The following is a 14,317-nucleotide window of genomic DNA, read 5'->3' as shown; positions in this document are numbered from 1 at the left end:
CCTGCAGCCCATGGAGTTCCACAGTGGAGGAGAGTTCCACCTGCAGCCTGTGGAGAACTCCATAGGAGTTCTGGAGCAGGTGTATGCCCAAAGGAGGCTGTGACTCCATGGGGAGAGGAGCTCATGCTGAAGCAGGTTTGCTGCCAGGGCTTGTGATGCTGTGGAAAGAACCTGTGCTGGAGCAGCCTGCTCCTAAGGGGCTGCACCCGCTGGAAGGGACCTACAGTGGAGCAATTAATGAAGAACTGCAGCCTGTAGGAAGGAGTCACATTGGTTAAGTTCATGGGGGAACTGTTTCCTGGGGGAGGAATCCCATGCTGGAGCGGTGCAAGAGTGTGAGGAGTCCTTCCCCTGAGGAGGAAGGATCAGCTGAGACAATGTGTGATGAGCTGATCACTATCCCCATTCCCTGTTCCCTTGTGCCACTTGCAGGGAGAAGAGGAGGTGAAGATTTTGGGAGTAAACTTGGGCCCAGAAAGAGGGGAGGGATGGAGGAAAGGTGTTTTTAAGATTTGGTTTTATTTCTCATTATCCTACTTCAATCTGATTGGCAATATATTAAACTAATTTCCCAAGTTGAGTCTGTTTTGCCTGTGACATTAATCAGTGAATTATCTCTCCCTGTCTTTATCTCAACCCACAAGCCTTTTGTTATATTTCTTCTCCCTGTTTAGCTGAGGAGGGCAGTGACAGCGACTTTAGGCACCTGGCATCCAGTCTGAGTCAACCCACCACACTATTAACAAATACAAAAATTTTTAATGTAAAATTTAAATTTGGGAAAGTATCAATCCTACACACAGAGAAGTATAAGGCAATGGATGGAACATTAGTGTTGTTTTGAGGTTGTTTGCTGTATAGTATTCTGATAGTGCACAACACCATGGGATTTTAAAGTTGTAACAGAATTTTTTTTTTAAATCAAAGCGTTCCTGAAAATGTTTCTTGCCATTTGAATTATTCTGTAAAATAGACAGATAGAAGAAATACTTGACCTTTTGCAAGAATCTTAGGGGGAGGGAGAAGAGGATCACCTATCAGAATGTGGTCTAATATGTCCTGCAGGACAGGCAGAAGCTAAATTTCATTGGCTCTTTTGTCAGAGAGAAATTGCAGTCTGGGCAGCATTCCCAGGATCAGTATTATGATAAGGATGTGCGCCTCAGAGTCTGTGTGCCAAGTGATCGAATTTAATTGGTGCTTCCATCCACGCAAGAGAACCTATTAGCCAGGTGGCAAGTGTGGCCCACTGACCATCTGAAGCTTGCTGGCAAGGTTGACAGAGGGATTTGCCTGATGGCTGAACAGCATGGAGCCTGGGTCTGGGTTCTTTTTGATAAATTTTTGCAACTCAGAAAGACTTGCGAAGTCAATGATGTCACAACCAGCATTGCATTTTCAGGGATGTCAAACACAGCAGGAGACTGTTAATTGTGAGGCCACTCTGTCATCAGTATCCCAAGAGGGGGCTGAGATGGCAGGTGGAGGAGCTTTTGCTAGGTACCTCCAAAGTTGAGCTAAAGCAGTTGAGTTTCACACCTCTCTTGAAAAGCAAAGGTATTTGTTAGAGCAATTGTTTTGGATACGTGGAGAGCTGTGGGATGTGATGAAAGAAGGAGTTGCTCAGCAAAGGCTTTTGCCCAGTTGTTACTTGATGAAGTTTGACAAGTCAGATTCTGACTTCACCTCTCTGCACGGAATGAACCAGTGGCTTTGATTTGTCACCAGTGCTGGAGGCTGATGTGTTTCCTTTGGAGGGTAACTGCTTATCTTTTAACAGCAAGCTGTTGTCAGATTCCTTCTACCTCCAAACTATGGAGAGTGAGCTGATTTTTCAGCTTCTACTGGCTCACTGGTGAATGACAATTAAGAAGACTGAGAGGAACTCCATGGCTTCCCTGGGAGCAGAGAGCCTGCTCTCACAGCACAGCAGGCTGCAGAGTCCTTCACATGACAGCAGATTATGTAGCTAGGCATGCCAAAATAAGATACTGAAGATAACCTTCAAGAAATCAGGAGGCTTAGACTCTTTCTGCTAGGGGAAGTTACATCTGCCAGGGCAAAGTAAAAACCTGGTGGAATTATCTGGCCCTACTGATGAGGGAGAATGAGCCTTGTGCCTGGATTCTCATGGCTCCAATAACAAATTTTTTGTGCCACTAGATGCTATGGAGAGTATGGTGTATTGTAATTTATGCAGATTTGTGTCATTCTGGAAAACACACTTTTTTTCTGTCTGGTACTGCACAGACCCACCTTCCTCAGGAATTTATTTGTGCTTTCATACTTCTAGATATGCCCAGGGGCAATGATTTTTCAGCAGCTTGGTCGTGTAGACCATTTTGTCTTCTATCACAGGCACTGTGATGATGAAAACAAAAATGTGTAACAAGGACAGGGAGAGTGCTTGCTTAGCTGCTAAAGAGTGTGTTGGTCCTTCAGATGCTACCTGTTCAGGGTGTCTTGTGTCTGTGTGTGCTTGCATGGTTGTAAGGCTTCAGAAGGAAAGACTCAGGTTGTTCTAGGGCACAGATTCTCTCCTCCTGTGAAAAGGGGCAAATTATGTGAGGAGTCCTCTGATACCTCTTGAGTAGACAAGAGGAGCTGTCTGTGTTCTGCAAAAAAAAAAAAAAAGTTGCTTTGCTAGGTGTAGTGCATTGATTTAACTTCCTGCTAGTCATGTTCATGAAATAAAAACCAGAGTCAGGAAGAAGAAAGTTGTGTGGCTCTGACAGTGAACTTTTTCTCCCTCAAAAAAGGGGCTGACCTGACTTAAAGAAAAGCAGTTGTAGTTTTTTAGGGGTTTTTTTGAATTGTACACATTTGTCCCGTATTTTCTGTCAGACTGGTAGTGGAAGATCATTCAAGAGGTTTTCCTCTTAGTGGCAGCAGCACTCATTCATTACCTGCCTACACAACCAACCAGCCAGGTTAGATTAGTACTGAAATGGACCAGTTGATGTTTCAATCTGTATTGTGTCTGTGTCATATCTTGTTTCCTTCAAACTGCTTCAGGGTAGTATTTCTGAAGTTGTCACAAATTTTTAAGAATTCTTTTTGCCGTCAAGGGTCCATGCAGTAATCAATAAATAACAAAATCTTGGCTTTCCAAGATTGACCTGGAAGTGCTGGAAAGATTGGTGATATCCTGAACCAATTGAGTGTTTTGGCCAGATATATAGGAAGACCAGACCACTGTATACAGATGTGAAGAAGTGTAAGACATGAAGTGCTTGAATGTTGTATAATTCCTTGCATTTTTAATACCTTGCAAGAATAACTTAATGATTGTTAATTAAAACTCAAGGGAATCCAGGTATAAAATTGATTTTTAAAATTAGCTTTCATATAGGTATATTTTTACTTTATTAATGATGAACAATTTTGAACTACCTTGCTTCAAAGATCAAATAAATGTGCTTGAACCATATCTCAGGCTCTTACTTTCCTTCTTGCTACCTGGAAGACTTGGCGTCCAGGGGAGTGGCAAGTGATGTGCTTGTTCAGCCAGTTTATTTTATTTCATAAATTGGTCTCATTGTATTTGGAAGGGCTGTTTGTTCAATGAGATGTTCTTGCTCACATACCTTCACTGTTTGACAGACAAAACCAGCAAGCCCCAAATCTGCCGCAGGCAGTAGGATATTTGCTTTTCCCAGCAATGGGGATTTATGGGGGTTTATCTCACATGCAAATTCGTTGAGAAGGGTTTCCTTAATAAATTCCTATCTATGGACATGAGCTGTGAAGTAGGGTTTGGAAATTTAGTATGGTTGCTTTCCATTTGCAATTCTCCTCATATTTCACAACAGTAGTAGTCCTGTAAAAGCAATATACTCAGTATTTTTCAAACTCTCTCTAGATTACAGCAACTCTGGCTATGTTTTCTAGTGGAAGTCATGAGATTGTTAACGGAAGCATCTTCCAGGCTGCCATATGGGTCTGCAGTGTATTTTCATTGTGCATAGATTTCTAACAAAAAGCCTATTGTTTAGGCCTATAGTTTACCTGAAAATGAGTAACTCTGCTTCTGAAACCTCTCCCATCTCTGGTTACCAGAGCCATCAGCTGGCTGTGAACTCTGACACTGCACACAGAGACACACTGCGAGCACCACATGCTTTTCTCCTTTTCCTCTTTGCTCCAACCCCAAGTCTCAGATGTTGAGTGGTATTGCCCTTTATTTTTAATTCTGGTATGACTGTTGGTCTGGTATCATCCAAGCCCATGTCTGTGCCATGATCTGAATTTACAGTAACTCCAAAACAAGTTCTGTTTCATAAATTGAAATAAAGGTATGATTACCTGAATGGCCACCCTGCAGAATTGCCATGGTGATGGTTGGAGGTAGTGAAAGAGCAGGAAAGAAGTAACTGGAAGCTGGAGTGAATGGTCAAGTATTTAACCCTGTCTGTACCAATGGATTTAATATGTAACTAGTGACAAGCACTGTGTGGCTCTGTACTTTTGAAGTTGTGCCTCTTATAGTTCTGCAGTACAGCAGATTCTAATAAAGTGAAGGTAGCATTGTGCAAATTATTTATTCACTTGTTTTATTTTGTGCTTGATAGCACTTCTCTGGAAGATGCCATCAAGAATGGCACTAAACATTTTGAAAAACTTATATATCAATAGTTAAACAGTTTGGATAACTGTATAAAATAAATATTTGAGTAAATTGATTTTTATAAAATTGAGTATGTTCTCAAGTAGCGTTTCAAGCTGATGAAGAAGTGGAAGAAATAGCAACACAGTGAGGTCACTCCCTTAATTTAATACTTATTAGCTTCAATCACATCTCTGACAGAGGTTTTGTAGTTTCCATTTTAAAAAAGGGAGAGATGAATCTGGAACTGACACAAAAATTCAGTAAGTCATAAAAGAGTCTGTGTCCACATTACAGAGCAGTGTGGTGTAATAAGATCAGATCTGTCAGGTGCTGAGAACCTGGCATCCATGCTATACAGGTGGTGAGAGTTTTATTTCAAGCTGGTTCTGGTCTGATTCTGTGGCTGAATTCCTCTTGGTGGTTGGAGCATGTACAATGTACACCTGAAGCTCATTCTCTGATCTAATTTTATTCAGAAGAAATCTGGTTCGTGTACTTGATGACTGCTTTGCAATGTAAAGCAAAGCAAGGAAAGTAGGGTTGTTTGGGAGATGGACTTCAAAAGTGCAGTCCTTATTTGAATTAAATGCTAATTTGGGTATAGCTAGAGTCATGCAGATCAGGAAGTTCACCAAAATAAGGTTGTTTAGTAAGAGAGCTTGGATATCTGATACATGGGATTGAAATCAGGAAAGGCAGTGAGTACTTAGAGAATTGAACAGCTATTTCATCAATGTAGGAGTTTGGAAAAATGTTGTGGAGGATGTAGTTTTAAAAACCAAACAAAAAAACCCTGAGCTGCATTGTTGAGAAATATCTTTACCCTTGTAAAGCAACCTCTTTAAATAATACAAAGTGGGCTTTATATAAATCAGATACTAGATACAGGGAGATTGGAGGTGTTGTAAAAACAGAAAGCACACCAACTCTTTTCTATTGTTCTTTTGGAGTCTACCACAATATTTACTTGAGGTCCTTGATTAGAGGAGAAGAGATGGGTATATTTTGCAGATTCTTTACTTAAAAAAGCAAAAACAATCTCTCCAAACATTGTTGTGGGGCTAGAATGTTTTTTTAGTTTTGCCATGGAAGAAATAAGTCAAGTATCAGCCTGTCTGCTCAGAGGAGACAGTTGTCTTGAAGAATTGGTGCTATCTGATATTCTGGATGGTTTCGGGTTACCATTTAGCACAAATTTATTATTTATTACCAAGACTATTAAACCTCAGTGTGTGAGAAGCAGTGCTTATAAATGGACGTGGAGACACAAGTATTCTGACCTTCTTGTAGTGGTAAAGGTCTTTATGGTGCTTAGAAAGGGAAAGAGAGGGAGGGTGGATGCTGAAACTCTCCCTGTTGGAAATCATGCAGGCACATGGCTTCTCCATTTGCACCTATCCTGCAATACCACCTATCCTTGGTATTCAGAAGTCATTACATCTCTACACTGTATAAGTGCTTGTATGTTTTTAATAGTATATTAATTTAACAGTATTTAATTTAACAGTATTTAATTTAACAGTATGTTTTAATAGCTGGAACAGTGGTGTTTAAACCTTTGTGTGATTTTCAAGGTTGTGATTGCAGTCATAAGGATGCAACTTTTAAATGATAAAATACTTGAAGGATCTTCTTAAAAGCTTCAGATGGTGGAAACATTCAGAAATTGTGACACTGATAAAATGGGAAAAGCTGGCAATAGGTGGCATCTACTCGCAGTGGAATCAAACGAACAAAGCTGATAAGCCCATCTTGGCTATCCGCAATGCATTAGAAAACAGTGGGACTTGACACAAATCAGGCTTGCTCACAGTCCTTAAGAGAGCTGGGTAAGAGCCTGTGCCAGGCTTTCCTCTGATGCTGGGATGTACTGCTGTTCAGTAAGGCAAACAAAAAGTCAAACCAGCCCTACTGCCAGTGCCTTTGTCCAAATTCTTGGCTTGCTTTTCAGTTCCCAGGAGTTGAACTGTGCACTGTGCCTGTGCACAGCTACAGTAAACCTGTTGATTATTTCTCTGTATGTTGCAGTTTCTGGTGTACTGAAACTAATGGTGTGACACCAGTGGATTGTTGGTGTGGAGCTGCAGTCTTACAGATTCTCAGGTGTTTATAATGAAGGTTGACTTGTGCATGGTTTGTTTTTCCCATCGGTGTCACCAACAATGTTTCTTTTCTTTGGACATTAGGAAGAAGTTCTTCAGAGAAAGGGTGATTGGGCATTGGAATACGCTGCCCATAGAGTGGTGGAGTCGCTGTCCCTGGAGGTGTTTAAGAAAAGACTGAATGGCACTTAGTGCCATGCTCTGGTTGATAAGGTGGTGTTAGGTCATAGGTTGGACTTCATGGTCTCAAAGATACTTTCCAATCTAGCTGATTCTGTGTTTCTCTAGTCTGCTGATCTTTTTAAAAGAAAAGAAATTGGAACTCCGGTATGTGGAGTGTTGCAAATCTGGCTGGTATACACTGGGAGAATCCAAGAGTTGTTAGAAGAGATGAGAAAGGCTTATTTTCATAGGAAAATTCTCTACAGAGATTTTTAATACCCTTCTACCCTGACATTACCATTCATCTAAGAGAAATGTGTATTTAAACTAAAGGATAGAAATGGGGGGTTTTTTTGTTTATTTTTAATATGATAAATTTCTGATATAAATAAAATTATTTTAAAATTCTTTTTGTGTCAGTGTTTTACAAATATGCTGCAACTATGCAGCTACTGGATATGCATGACTCTTTGGAAGCTTCTCTCAAGCTTGGAGCAGCACATCATAAGAGATGGTTTCTGTAATTCCAGATACAAGTTGCTGCAATGTGCAGTTCACATCCTAGACCATGAATTGTGAACACAGTTTCTTAAGATATCTCTTTAATCAAGTCCTTTGTGTTTTGCAGATCAATAGAAATATGCATTTCCATAATACCACCTTTGAACTAATGAAGTGGAAGTACAGATGAAAACAGTCTGGAGGAAGCTTGAAGTACAATACAGTTTCATTCAGTTTCCCAATTCTGAGGTAAGGTTAATGCATGTAAAATTTTATTTCAAGTATTTCGGGGATAAAAAGTATATGGTAAGCAGCCACCATATCTTATTAAAAAATTCTGAGCCACCGTTTTGTGGTGCTTGCAGTCTTTAATACCATACTTGCAGTCTTTAATACCATACTGAAACAGCTGTTTTTTCTGGTCTCTGTCCATGTTTCAGTTATGAAGACAAATCAGCATCAACTACAGAGACATCTGTTGTACAAAGGCACATTGGAATAAAGTTGTGGTATCAGACAAATTTTATTTGGTAGAATCTGCTTGGTCATGAATACTACTAGTGCTTTAGTTGATTATTAGTTTAGTTTATTATATTGTTGATGTGACTAGGCAAAAGCTTTACACAGCGTCAAGTGGCAGGGCATCAGGATAAGTAGTTGGGTTGAAAACTCTGGACACAATAGTGTTTTAAAAAGGGAAACACAAAACACACACACCCACCCAACCACCTTCACAAGTTACTTTTTCTGCCTTCTAGTCACTGTCTTTTTAAAGAGGAGTAGTATTAGCAGCAGTCGAGAGAGGGAGGTTGTTTTATGCTTTCTCTGTATGTAAATAGCTGATCTGGCAAAAAATAAAATGGCAACACCACTCCACAACAAAATTTCTCTATCTTCACAGTTTGTTCTCTTTATACTAGGGATTACAGGCTTCTAAGTCAAAAAACAGACAAATGGCAAGAAGAGGGGAGCTTATCAGAACCAAATAAAAGCAAGTCCTTGCTTTTTTGATTATTGCTGCTCCTATGTACTGCCTCTTGTTTTCATACCTTTTATACTTGAATTTCAACAACAAAGGGACAAAGACAAAAGAAAAAAAATTGATCATGAAGGCCAAAAGAGGGGAATACTATAAATACCAGATGCTAACAGGGTACATTGCCCAGGTGTTGATCAGACATTTTATGTGGTTCCTGAGTGAGAGATCAGCAGTATTGTATTTCATTGCCTGACCTGCTTTCAGGTATGTCTTTGAGCCCATTTATGAGTTTGAACACCCACAAAAACCAGTTGAAGTGAGTGGTTTAGTTTTAAATATTTGTTATATACAAAAGATGTCTTTTGTTTGCATCAAAAACTGCTGCCTGATTTGTTAGTTCCTCATGGGCTTACATAGAAGAAATAGGGATTAAATTTTTTTTATTGTCGCTTACATTTTAGGGTTCAGTGAAGAGCATTGTATGTCTTGATGGTTCTCAAGATAGTTTATTTTATCTTTCTTTATATGGAATCTCTGCAATACAACCCTTCATTGTACTTCTGCTAATTCTACTCTATTTTGTGACACAGTGCCAAATTTTCTTACCTCTTAGTAGGGTAAATAGGTTTGTCTTTTGATTACACCTGTGAATTTGTGCAGGCATTTCTAGTGCAATACAACTGGAGAAATTCAGATTAGTATATTACACGTAATCAGTAGGGTTACATGTGCTCAATTACTGTCTGAAACTGGTGTCCTGTATAGTGTTGTCTATTTAATAGAAATATTTTGGTTGTATGATTACTTTGTTTTCTTTGGGGTGTTGAAAACTGGACTTGAATGAATTCCCAGCACCACCTATTAAAATGTCAAATGCTCCCTTAGTTTGACTTGCCTGCAGCAAGGCATGAGTTAGAAGGACATTAAAGGCCTCTAACATACAACTACTTAACCAATAGCTTTAGTTGACAGTTTAGGAAGAACTTCCTACTTTTCAGCTTCGACTGTCCACAGAGTTGTCATCTTTCTGTGTCCTCCAAAGCAGTAGTGGTAGGACCATCTTTTCTTATGTGATGGAGCTTTTTCACTCAGTAGCCAGAAACACATGCCAGGTGTTTCAGAATGAAGGGTGCCAGTGATGAGATGGTATTCCTGCAATGATTTTTTTATTAATCATCAAGACTGCCTAAGATCCTCTCTGTTCTGTTAGGAAACAATTATTTTGTAACATTGGGTTAGCTGCCATTGAATTTCCTTGGTGGCAAACTATTTGTTAGGAGTTAATTCCATAACAAACAGGCTGAGCCACTTGAGGCTCAAACCACAAATGGGAAATGCAGGTCAGTGTGCTCAAAGCATTTTCCAGGAGTGGAGTAACCAGAAGGCTGTGTCATCTTGTGAATCAGTTGATCAAAACAGGAAGTGCCAGTGGTTCCCCTCTGGAGTTGCTGTGTTCTGCAGTGTCCTCCTGACAGGACTTCCCTTATTCCCATTGCCTCTGGCTTATCCAGCTCATTCCAGTAGTCTCAGCATCTTGATCTCAGACCACACAAAACAAGAGCCTTCCTATTGCTAAGCCAAGACTGTCGGGCTCAGCAAGGTCAGATTAAGCTGCTGAGAATCCCTTCATTTTTATGTGGGCTCTGTTTGGCCCAGGAGCTCCTGTTGAAAGTGTAACAGGCAACAGATTCAAAGGAAATCTAGACAAGTTCCTGTGTAGTAGAAGGAAGCTAAGTCTTGTATCTTATTTCTGTGTCTGAGGATGGGAATTGTATGGGGTAGGATAGGGAACAATTTAAGATCTTACAGTGAGAAGAGCATACAAGGAATGCATTTGCAGTACAGTCTGAAGATGTTTGTATTGATAGGAATGTATTTTGCAACCAGATTATTGTAACACGGATATGTAATTTGAAACATACCAGATTACCTTTTTGCTTATTTTTCTATTTAGTGTTTAGATTAGAAATGTTGAAATGTGGATTTCAACCAAACATTGATACAGGGATTAGTTTTGTTTTCAAGAATTGCTTTTGATTCTTTTTTTTTTCACTTGAGCCAAAACAAAGCAGAAAAATGTTTCTTTCCAATGGTACTATTTTGAAGCAGTCCTAAGTAGTCAGTTATGGAGTAGATTCCTCTAAACTGGGTTGAAAAGTGAAGAATGTCCTTCTCCAGAGTTTCCAAGGTTGTGAAGGTCCAGTAAGTTTCATGAAGGTAAAGTGTTTCTAAAGTGTTGCAGTTGATACTGAATAAAATTAAAATAAATCAAAGGGTCCACTTCAAATGTATTTTAAAATACTAAATATTAAAATAATAAACAGCTGCTTGTTAGCTTACCAAAATCTAAGACTGATTTAGATAAGGGTCTTTTTATAATGTCCTTAATGTTTATAAAGACACTGTGATAGAAACTTGATAATTTTTCTTATTTCTAAACCAGATATATGTACTAGCCTTCAAAAAAATTAACTGTGTACCATAGCCAAGTCTATGTAAGGAAGGAATACTTTTATCATGTCCTTAAAATACATATGTTTTGAGTTTCCAGCACAGAACAGGAATTTCAGGATCTTGAGTAAAAGTCTGAATCTGTTAGAGTAATGCTACTTAGGGGCCATTAGTCACATCTGTTAGGAGAATTTCCACGGTGAAGATGTGCAGAGGGATTCCCAAATGGCTACACTTCACCAAGCTTCAAACACATTTTGTTGTTCTAAGATCTGAAATTCCTGTTCTCGTTCAAACATGCTCATTCAGGTTGCTGGTGTTTGAAAAACAATTATTTGTTTCATTTGGCAGGTAAAGCATATGGAAGTTTTTTACAGAAACAGTTCAGTCCTAAGCTTTCAGTGGAATGAAAGTGAAGTGATAAGAGGTCTGCCGCTGCAGAGGAGAGTCCCTGAAGTCTTTGAGATGGCAGTGTATAAGAAGAGGGATATTTATACAGGTGTTCTGTGCACTTTGAGTTATTTTGGAATTTGTAAATGTGCACTTGCAGTCTACTCAGTTTCCCCTCCACTCAGTAAATTTCATATTTGGTGATATTGCCAATTTTTGAATTAATAAGAATGTTTTAATGGAGGAGGGGAACAAAAGTTTGCTTTATTGGTCTTTAAAATTTGCACAGGCACCCACCAAAGCCACTCTGTCACTCCCTTCTCCATGGGTTGAGATAAAGACCAGGAGAGAGCACTCGCTGTTTACCATCACAGGCAAAACAGACTCAATTTGGGGATATTACTTGAAATGGCTTACTAACAAAATCAGAGCAGGATAATGTGAATTAAAATCTTAAAAACACCTTTTCCCCACCCCTCCTTCCTTTCGGGGCCCTACCTCCCCTCTACCAGTGCAGGGGAGTGAGGGTTATGATCAGTTCATCACATGTTCCTGCTGCTGCTCAGGGAGGGAGTTGTTTCCCTGCTCCACAGACTGCTGCAGTGTGCGTCATTCTCCCCAGGGTGCAGTTCTTCAGGCACAGCCTGCTCCCATGGGAGTCCCCCACAGGGTCACAAGTCCTGCCAGGAAACCTGCAGTGTGCAGGTCCCTGCCAGGACCCTGCTCCAGCACAGCTTTGCCATGGGTTCCCAGACTCCTCTCAGGCGTGGGCTTCTCCACGGACAGCAGGTGGATCTGTGCATCCCCGTGGATCTCCCTGGCTGCAGGGCACAGCTGCCTCACCGTGGCTGTACCACAGGCTGCAGGGAGATGTGTCCTGGTGCCTGGAGACCTCCTGCCCCTCCTTCTGCGCTGACCTTGGTGTCTGCAGGGTTGTTTCTCTCACATATTCTCACTCCTCTCCTCCCTGGCCACAGCAACATCTGTGCAGTAACTTTTTTGCATTCTTGAATATGTTATCTCAGAGGCATTACTGGCATTCCTGATGGGCTCAGCCTTGGCCAGCGGCAGGTCCGTCCTGGAGCCAGCTGGCCTTGGCTGGGCATGGGAGAAGCTCCTGGCAGCTTCTCCCAGAATCCAGCCCTTAAGCTCCCCACTACCAAAACCTGGTCACATGGACCCAGTAGATTACTGCAGTCTTTCATCTGCTGGTTTGGTTTCAGTACAGTTCTTAACTCAAATGTGTCAAAAATTTCAAAAAAGGGAAATGGAAAATACTCAGGATGTGGTAGAGGATTGGTATTACAAGATACTATGTAGTGCTTGATACAGAAGGTTCAATAATGATGGCTTTTTGTCCCCTTTCTCTCTGCCAAAAATAATTCTGTATTCTCTTCAACTAGCAACAAAAATTGCTTCCCGTTATGGAATCTGTGGTTTTCCTGTAACCTCAATTTTTCCTTCACAGATTTAATTTGAATCAGCCCTAATTCCACCTATTAGAGGTGATTCATGTAAGCTAAAGAATCCTGAAAGAATGAAGGTTTTGATAGTGAAGATGTGGAAGGAATAAATCACCCCAAGATGGACTAACAGCCTTGACAGAAGTAACGTAAGGAAAGGCAGAATGAGACAGTGCAAGAATGTGATCTTGAATGACTGGGGAATAACTGAATTGCCAGAGTTAATGAAGAGATGACTTAGGAGGAAAGATGTATTTACTTTTAAGATTTTTGGCTTAAGGAACTGTTGAGTCATTAGAGGAGATACTTTCAAGTTTAAAGATGATGGGACAGTGGGGGAAATGCTTGCAATAAAAAGTAGTGTCCAAGTAATTCCTGTAATAATGAGTATGGGCAGGTTAAGTCATACACCATGATGGTCAAAGAAAAAAGTAGAAAACCAGGTGAAATTTATAGAAGGAATATATCATATAATCTCTGTACCTTTTTCACTTGTTTAGGTCATAGTCCAGTTGCTTTCTTATAATATGGACAGAGAAGCAAAGATTTAAATGAAAAAAAGTTACAGAATTTTTATTAGTCAAATGTGAACTTCATTTAATCTGAAACCAAACCAAGCTTCTACCCTACATGTTGATGTTTTGCTGTCCTTAGTTTTACTGTGCAAGAGTTGTTGAAAAACGTTTCGTAGTGTGTTGAAAATAACCTTTTTGCACCGAGAAAAGAACTGGTGTAGTTGCTTGAATACAAATGGGAGATTTTTAATCTCATTAATCTCATGACCAGAAAGCTCATGTTTGCTTTTGAATTTTGTGTGAAAAAACAAATTAACAGTATTTCTTTAGCACTTTGATGCAGGGAAATAGAGGATTATAACTGTTGAAGTAGCATTACCTTTGAACTCTGTTTTTGTCTACCTATTGAAAGATTACTGTGTTTGGATTTGGAAATAACTTTGAAGCTGTATTTGATGAAAGTACATTGTTCAAATTTAAGAGGAATATTTGTGTGCATGTGCATGCCATGCTGTTTCTGCATTTATTTAACCAAACGGATCTACAGTGCACTTAAGAGTTTAACTGAAGTTTGCATTAAAATCTGTTTTCATCTCAGCAAGACTTGCAGAACACTAACAGGGTAAGGTAATGCTCAGACACATATGTTTAGAGTCCTGGAAATTTTTCCCAGAGCAATAATACTTTCTTACATATGTCATATTGAAATTAAATGTTGCAGATGAAAACAGAGGCTGAATGCAGGATATAATTCATTTTGCATTATTTGTACTGTGTAGGCACTTTCTTAATATAGCAGTTTAGTTTATTATATCCACGATCTGTGAGATAACTTGGTAGGTGAGCATGCTGTGCTTTATACATAAGCACTTATCACTGATACTGAGAGTATATGAACACTTCGCAGCTTCTATGTAAGATAATGAATTATTCTAGTTTAGGCTATTCTAAACTTGCCACTGATAATACTTGCTGACTTCTTTTGTCCTTGCTGTGATGGTGGTAACCTCCTTGCACTTTTTGCCTGGAGTTTGTAATCTCATAAAAATACCCCAACAGAAGTTTCTAGGGTGAAGTGAAGGCTCACAGATGACAAAAGTTAGTCCACTACTATTCATTAAAATTCAAAAATTAAATAGTCCACT

General features: G+C 39.7%; 1 protein-coding gene across 1 annotated transcript in view; it reads left to right on the top strand.

The window, feature by feature from the left end:
• The window catches only part of BMPR1A (bone morphogenetic protein receptor type 1A), a 72,948-nt gene that overhangs the window by 29,330 nt on the left and 29,301 nt on the right, over window positions 1-14,317 (top strand). Inside the window, exon 2 of the mRNA XM_085064159.1 lies at window positions 7,502-7,623. The gene's annotated coding sequence lies outside the window, so the exon portion shown is untranslated. The remainder of the gene's footprint in view (window positions 1-7,501; window positions 7,624-14,317) is intronic.

This window comes from Lichenostomus cassidix, chromosome 6 (assembly GCF_008360975.1).
Source record: "Lichenostomus cassidix isolate B80296 chromosome 6, HeHo_3.0, whole genome shotgun sequence".
In the NCBI taxonomy this organism is placed as follows: domain Eukaryota; kingdom Metazoa; phylum Chordata; class Aves; order Passeriformes; family Meliphagidae; genus Lichenostomus; species Lichenostomus cassidix.
This window is presented reverse-complemented; position numbering and strand designations above follow the sequence as displayed.